Here is a 7675-nt window from a genome sequence, read left to right as displayed (position 1 = left end):
CGAGCGCCAGGTCAGAATCATTTCAGATCCAGTCTTTGGTGACATACAGGACAATTTACCTGTTATCAAGGGAGCTACAAAAGCAAACAAGTTACAAGTAAAACCTCAGTTTGGAAGAAACAGCTTTGCAACACAGGTGATCATTGAGGATGGATACAGCAAACCAGATAGTAACGAGAAGGAAAAGGCTCACAACAAAGTGACATCCTTTACCAAGACTGATTCTATTTCCTGCCTGTATTGTGCTGCTGGTAATCATGTTTTGGAACAATGTTTTAAACTGGGAAAAAAGACACAGGGAGAAACTGGACTATCTAAAGGAGAAAGGTCTGTGTTTCAGTTGCTTTTGCACAGGACACTTGAGTAAGAATTGCGACAGGCGCATCATTTGCAACAAGTGTAACCGAACGCACCCCAGTGTTTTGCACATAGGTGAGAAGGAAAGGGTTTCTCCAAAGAATCAGAAGGATGGTGAGCAGAAAATTACTGAGCAGTCAAATACTTCCGACAGCTGTACAACATCCTCCGCTTGTTGTCTTACAGGGGCTGGCCACTGCAATGGAATTCTTCCCATTTTGCCTGTTAAGGTGAAGTGCTTAAAAGGAAACAAGGTTATTGAAACCTATGCTTTTCTGGACCCAGGGAGTACAGGAACTTTCTGCACCAAGAAGCTTATTGACAAGTTGAACATGGAAGGACGCAAATGCAAAATTCATATCCGCACCTTGGGCCATAATAACGCAGTAGAAAGCTCCGTTGTTGACGGTCTGGAAATTTCAGGAGTTTCTGGTGAGTGCTTCTATCCACTTTCCAAAGTGTGTACCCAGAAAGAGATGCCTGTCTCTACAGCCAACATAATCAGCGAAAGGGAGCTGAGAAAATGGCCTTATTCAGAGGATGTAAAGATTCCCCATATAAATGCTGATGTTGACTTATTAATTGGCACAAACGCCTCCAAGTTGATGGAGCCTTGGGAGGTGATTAACAGTCGTGAAGGTGAAGGACCCTACGCGATCAGAACCCTACTGGGATGGGTAATAAATGGTCCGTTACGGGGAAGTAGCGACTGTGGAAGTGACCACCCTTTAGTTTATGCCAACAGAATTGCCATTGACAGAATTGAAGAACTGTTAACCAGCCAGTACAACTACGACTTCAATGAGCAAGCTTCTGCAGAACAGGAAGAAATGTCAAAGGAAGAAAAGAAGTTTGTGGAGATAATGGAAAGCTCTGCTCAGTTTAAAAATGGACATTACACGTTTCAAATGCCTTTCAAAGTGAAAGATGTTTCGATGCCGAACAACCTCAGCGTTGCCATGCAACGTGTTCATGGTCTAAAAAGAAGACTTCAAAAAGACGCAAGCTTTCATGAAGAGTACAACAACTTTCTTGCTGATGTTATTAGCAATGGCTATGCCGAAGAAGTGCCGCAGCATCAGTTGGAAACGCCAACAGGGAAGGTGTGGTATATCCCGCACCACGGCGTGTACCATCCACGGAAAAGAAAGCTACGAGTGGTGTTTGACTGTGGAGCAGAGTACAAAGGGATCTCGCTCAACAGTCAGCTTTTACAAGGACCGAACCTCACCAACTCGTTAGTTGGAGTTCTTATGAGGTTCAGACAGGAACAAGTGGCAATAATGGCGGACATAAAGGCTATGTTCCACCAGGTTCAGGTGGCAGAGAAACACCGGGACTACTTAAGATTCTTATGGTGGCCTCAAGGTAATCTGGAGCAAGGTCTTGTAGAGCATCGCATGACTGTCCATTTATTTGGAGCGGTTTCATCACCAAGTGTCGCCTGCCTTGCTCTTAGAAAAACCGCTGAAGACAATCAGGCTAACTTTCCAACAGAAGTGATTGAAACGGTCAACCGAAACTTCTATATGGATGACCTACTGAAGAGTCTGCCCTCTGAAGAGGATGCAGTCACCATGGTTAAGAACCTTATAGCCATTTGCAGCAGAGGAGGGTTTACCCTCACTCAATGGATTAGTAATAGTCGAGAAGTGCTTCAAAGCCTCCCAGAGGATCTCAAGTCCAAGAACCTGCATGAGCTTGATCTGGACAGGGATAAGCTGCCATTGGACAGAGCTTTGGGTTTGCAGTGGTGTATCGAGACGGATACTTTCAAATTCAAGCTGAAAGTCAAGAAGAAGCCGGCAACCAAGCGAGGCATGCTATCCATCATCAGTTCCGTCTACGATCCATTGGGGTTCCTGGCACCTCTTGTTCTCCCGGCCAAGCTGCTGTTGCAGGGGTTATGCAGGACGAAGTGTGATTGGGACGATCCAATACCTCCAGCTTTCCAGCAAAAGTGGAACAAATGGCTGACAGATCTTGAGAAGGTGGCATATTTTAAGATCCACAGATGTGTGAAGCCTGCAGGATTTGGAAGGACTGTCAGCGCCCAATTGCATCACTTCGCCGACGCGAGCGAGAATGGCTATGGTACGGCTACTTACCTGAGGATGCAGAACATGGAGGAGAGGGTTCATGTTGCTTTCTTATTTGGCAAAGCCCGAGTGGCCCCCCTGAAGACTGTCACCATTCCCCGTTTAGAGCTCACCGCTGCCGTTGTTGCAGTACGAGTGGACAAGATGCTTCAATCGGAGCTCCAGTTTCCACTAAAGAAGACTTGCTTTTGGACTGACAGCACATCAGTTCTTAAGTACATAAAGAATGAGGACCGAAGATTTCAAACCTTTGTAGCAAACAGGGTAACCACCATCAGGGTCAACTCGGAAATTGAGCAGTGGAGATACGTTCCCACATCCCTGAACCCTGCAGACGATGCTTCACGTGGATTGAAGGCAGAAGATCTTGTGAAGCAAAGATGGATAGAAGGCCCGAAATTCCTGCGAGAACCTGAAGAAATGTGGCCAACATTTCCTGTGGATACAAGTGTCACTGCCGACGACCCAGAAGTAAAGAGAAGTCTAACGGTCAATGCGATACTTGTTGACATCAACGCAACATCGCAACTGATGTGCCATTTCTCTGATTGGCAAAGATTGAAAGTTGCAGTTGCGTGGCTCATTAAGCTGAAAGGAACTCTGCTCAAACTGAAAGAAAAAAGAAAAGAGTTGGAGCGTGAAAATATCAGTGCTATTGGAACAGCAAGGTTGGATGTGCAAAAGCAGATGCAAGCTTTCTCAACATCGCTTGGGAATCAGAAGGTGACGCTGGAAGATCTCTTGGAGGCTGAGACCTCCATAATCGCTTTTTGCCAGCAAGAGAGATTCCCCACTGAATTTGCTGCGCTAACCTCTGGCAAGCCACAAGTGCCTAGAAGTAGCAGCCTCCTCAAATTGGATCCGGTTCTAGAAGGAAGACTTCTACGAGTTGGGGGACGGCTGAAAAAGGCAGCAATCCCTGAGGACATTAAACACCCCCTCATCTTGTCAAAGGACCAACATATTTCCGATCTTATCCTCCGTCATGTCCATTTACAGCTTGGACATGGAGGTAGAAATCATGTTCTTTCCGCTACAAGGAGAAAATACTGGATCACAAGTGGACCTACTGCGGTGAGGAAGATCATATCAAGATGCCTCATTTGCAAGCTTCATAGTGGAAAACCTGGTGAGCAAAAAATGGCAGACCTGCCAGAGGAGAGAGTGGTTCCTGATCTACCGCCGTTCACTAACGTTGGCGTAGATTACTTTGGGCCAGTTGACGTTAAAAGAGGGCGTAGCATCGTGAAAAGATATGGAGTAGTATTCACTTGCATGACAAGCAGGGCCGTGCACCTGGAAGTGGCCTATTCTCTTGACACAGACTCGTGCATCAACGCGTTGCGAAGGTTCATCTGTCGATGAGGACAAATCTCGCACTTGAGATCTGACAATGGCACCAACTTTGTGGGTGCAGAAAGGGAGTTGCGAGAAGCCTTGGCCTCTTTGAATCATGACCGCATTGAAAGAGCCTTGTCCAAAAAGGGAATCAAGTGGAGCTTTAACCCTCCAACTGGGTCACATCACGGTGGCGCATGGGAGCGCATGATACGGATGATCAGGAAGATCTTGTGCTCTGTGCTCCGTCAGCAAACCTTGGATGATGAAGGGTTCCATACCGTGCTCTGTGAGGCTGAAGCTATGCTTAACGATCGCCCCATCACAAGACTGTCAGAGGATCCCAATGATCTTGAGGCGTTGACGCCAAACCATCTGCTACTCCTCAAAGGAAAACCAGTTCTCCCACCAGGACTGTTCAACAAAGGGGATGTTTATGCAAGGAGAAGGTGGAAACAAACCCAGTACATTTCGGATCTCTTTTGGAAGAGGTGGATCCGCGAGTACTTACCGCTTTTACAGGAGCGTCAAAAATGGAACCAGGAGAAGAGGAGTTTTGTTCCTGGAGACCTGGTCATGGTTGCGGACTCCACAGCACCACGTGGGTCATGGATGCTAGGAAGAGTCCTGGAAACCTTCCCTGATAAGAGAGGTCTGGTACGTGTGGTTCGTTTGAAGACCAAGACAAACATCATTGAACGACCCATAACTAAATTATGCTTGCTTAATGAAGCTAAAGAGTAATTGGTTCCCATGGGGTATATTTTCGGTATTTATGGCTCTTTTGAATTTGGTGTAATTGCACTGGCAGACGCAATTAGGGGCTGGAGTGTATGAGCCATATTCATTCTGTATTATTTTATGTAATTTTGTCCTGTGCCACTAGGGGGCTGTATGTGCTTTGTGGCTCAGCTGATCTCGGGTCAGCCGGGTAGGCCATTTAACTTGGAGGAAACTCTGACACAGGGGTTGCTGATTTGGGAAGCAAACAGTTTTCGATTGTGCCTAGTGTCTTGCCTTTGTGGTGATCAATACGGTTTGTTGTTTTTGTATGTATGTATTATGAGTTAAGATATTGCCGCTGTATTATATATGGAGGAAAATAAACTTACTAGATAATAGTAACATAACTGAACTCTGCGTTTGATTTATGTAAGACAGCACGGGCACACGTCTAAACTTAATTCGTTGTATTAGCAACCAGTACTAGACTTCGTTTAGGACTTAGTCAGTATTTTGTGAAAGACTTCGTTTAGGACTTAGTCGGTATTTTGTGAAAGCATGGTCCGGTCCTGATGAAACTGATGGATCAGTTTTTCTTTGCACTTATTATTATTATTTTTTTATTATTAACCTACTGATAATTAATTTAAAATATATTTGCTTGTGCTACAAACATGACTGATTCTTTAAATCACACTGCTTGAACTTAAATCCTACTTAAAGGTATAGTTCACCCACACATGAAAATTATGTGATTAATTACTCACCCTCATGTCGTTCCAAACCTGTTAGAATTTCGTTAATCTTCGGAACACAAATGAAGATCTTTTTGATGAAATCTGAGAGCTTTGATGCAACAAAAAGTTCATAAAGAGATCGCAAAACTAATCCATGTGAATTGAGCAGTTTCACGAGTTCACACTTACATCAATTAAACAGAGTAAAGATTATGCGTATTTGGCGTGCTGTCCGGGGGGAGGGCTCCGAGCTCGGAATTTTGCCCGAACCCAGAGTACTCCCCCCGTTGTTGTAAGAGTATTAGGACTATAAGTGAGGAGATGGGGTGGTGGAGGGATGCTGTTAAACTGTCAATGAACGGAGGTAAGTTTGCTGTATATATACACAGCGCTTAACTCGTTGATTAAGCACCACTCGTGTCTAATTAGGTTTGATTATCTGAATGTGCTCCACGTGTGTTTAATTAGGTTTAATTATCTGAACGTGCTCCTCCCGAACTTTGTTAATAAAACATCATTTATGGTGCGTTCACGTGCTATGGAAAATATTATATTTTCCACTTGTGAACTGGTATTTACCAGTGTGTTGCGTTCAAGTGCTTTTGTTGTCGTAATGTGGTAAAAAGATGGAGATCCAGACTTGTTATTTAGCTAAAACTATTTTAAACTGCTTAAGTCATCTGCTACAGCAAGAAAATGATTTATCAAAACTCAAACGGTAAATAATATGCTGTATATTTTCTAGATCATGAATAGTACATATTTTTACCATTCACGACTCTCGCGTTGCTCTCCGCCATTTTGTAAAAGGTCAAAGGTTATCCCATCTCGGCAACTCGTGCATCAAAATATTCTACGAGTTGCCCAGTGGAAAATACCACATGAGGGGGTGTTCATGTGCATTTTCCACGTCGGCTTTTGGTATTTACCATAATAACCATAGCACGTGAACGCACCATATGTCCAAAATTTTCTGAAGAGACAAGATCGCTTTATATGATGAACATATTGAATTTAGGCTTTTATTCACATATGAACATTAATCTACTCACACATAATTTGTGGTAAACGGAGGCTCAAGCATGTTCGCTTGACATGCGAGAACCAATAAGATTCATTCTCCTGTTACGCAGGACATTTCAGCTTTTGCAAGAACCAATGAGTTTCATTCTCGTGTTACGCAGCACGTTTGAGCTTCAGCAAGAACCAATGAGGTTCATTCTCGTGTTACGCAGCTCGTTTGAGCTTCAGCAAGAACCAATGAGGTTCATTCTCGTGTTACGCAGCACGTTTGAGCTTCAGCAAGAACCAATGAGGATCATTCTCGTGTTACGCAGCACGTTTGAGCTTCTGCAAGAACCAATGAGGTTCATTCTCGTGTTACGCAGTACGTTTGAGCTTCAGCAAGAACCAATGAGGTTCATTCTCGTGTTACGCAGCACGTTTGAGCTTCAGCAAGAACCAATGAGGTTCATTCTCGTGTTACGCAGTACGTTTGAGCTTCAGCAAGAACCAATGAGGTTCATTCTCGTGTTACGCAGCACGTTTGAGCTTCAGCAAGAACCAATGAGGATCATTCTCGTGTTACGCAGCACGTTTGAGCTTCAGCAAGAACCAATGAGGTTCATTCTCGTGTTACGCAGTACGTTTGAGCTTCAGCAAGAACCAATGAGGTTCATTCTCGTGTTACGCAGTACGTTTGAGCTTCAGCAAGAACCAATGAGGTTCATTCTCGTGTTACGCAGTACGTTTGAGCTTCAGCAAGAACCAATGAGGTTCATTCTCGTGTTACGCAGTACGTTTGAGCTTCAGCAAGAACCAATGTGGTTCATTCTCGTGTTACGCAGCAGGTTTGAGCTTCAGCAAGAACCAATGAGGTTCATTCTCGTGTTACGCAGCACGTTTGAGCTTTAGCAAGAACCAATGAGGTTCATTCTCGTGTTACGCAGCACGTTTGAGCTTCAGCAAGAACGAATGAGGTTCATTCTCGTGTTACGCAGCACGTTTGAGCTTCAGCAAGAACCAATGAGGTTCATTCTCGTGTTATGCAGCACGTTTGAGCTTCAGCAAGAACGAATGAGGTTCATTCTCGTGTTACGCAGCACGTTTGAGCTTCAGCAAGAACCAATGAGGTTCATTCTCGTGTTATGCAGCACGTTTGAGCTTCAGCAAGAACCAATGAGGTTCATTCTCGTGTTACGCAGCACGTTTGAGCTTCAGCAAGAACCAATGAGGTTCATTCTCGTGTTACGCAGCACGTTTGAGCTTCAGCAAGAACCAATGAGGTTCATTCTCGTGTTACGCAGCACGTTTGAGCTTCAGCAAGAACCAATGTGGTTCATTCTCGTGTTACGCAGCAGGTTTGAGCTTCAGCAAGAACCAATGAGGTTCATTCTCGTGTTACGCAGCACGTTTGAGCTT

This window comes from Rhinichthys klamathensis, unplaced genomic scaffold, assembly GCF_029890125.1.
Source record: "Rhinichthys klamathensis goyatoka isolate OS25496 unplaced genomic scaffold, OSU_Roscu_1.1 h1tg000062l_1, whole genome shotgun sequence".
Taxonomy (NCBI): Eukaryota; Metazoa; Chordata; class Actinopteri; order Cypriniformes; family Leuciscidae; genus Rhinichthys; species Rhinichthys klamathensis.
The sequence above is the reverse complement of the archived record's forward strand: the minus strand, read 5'-3'. Positions refer to the sequence as shown.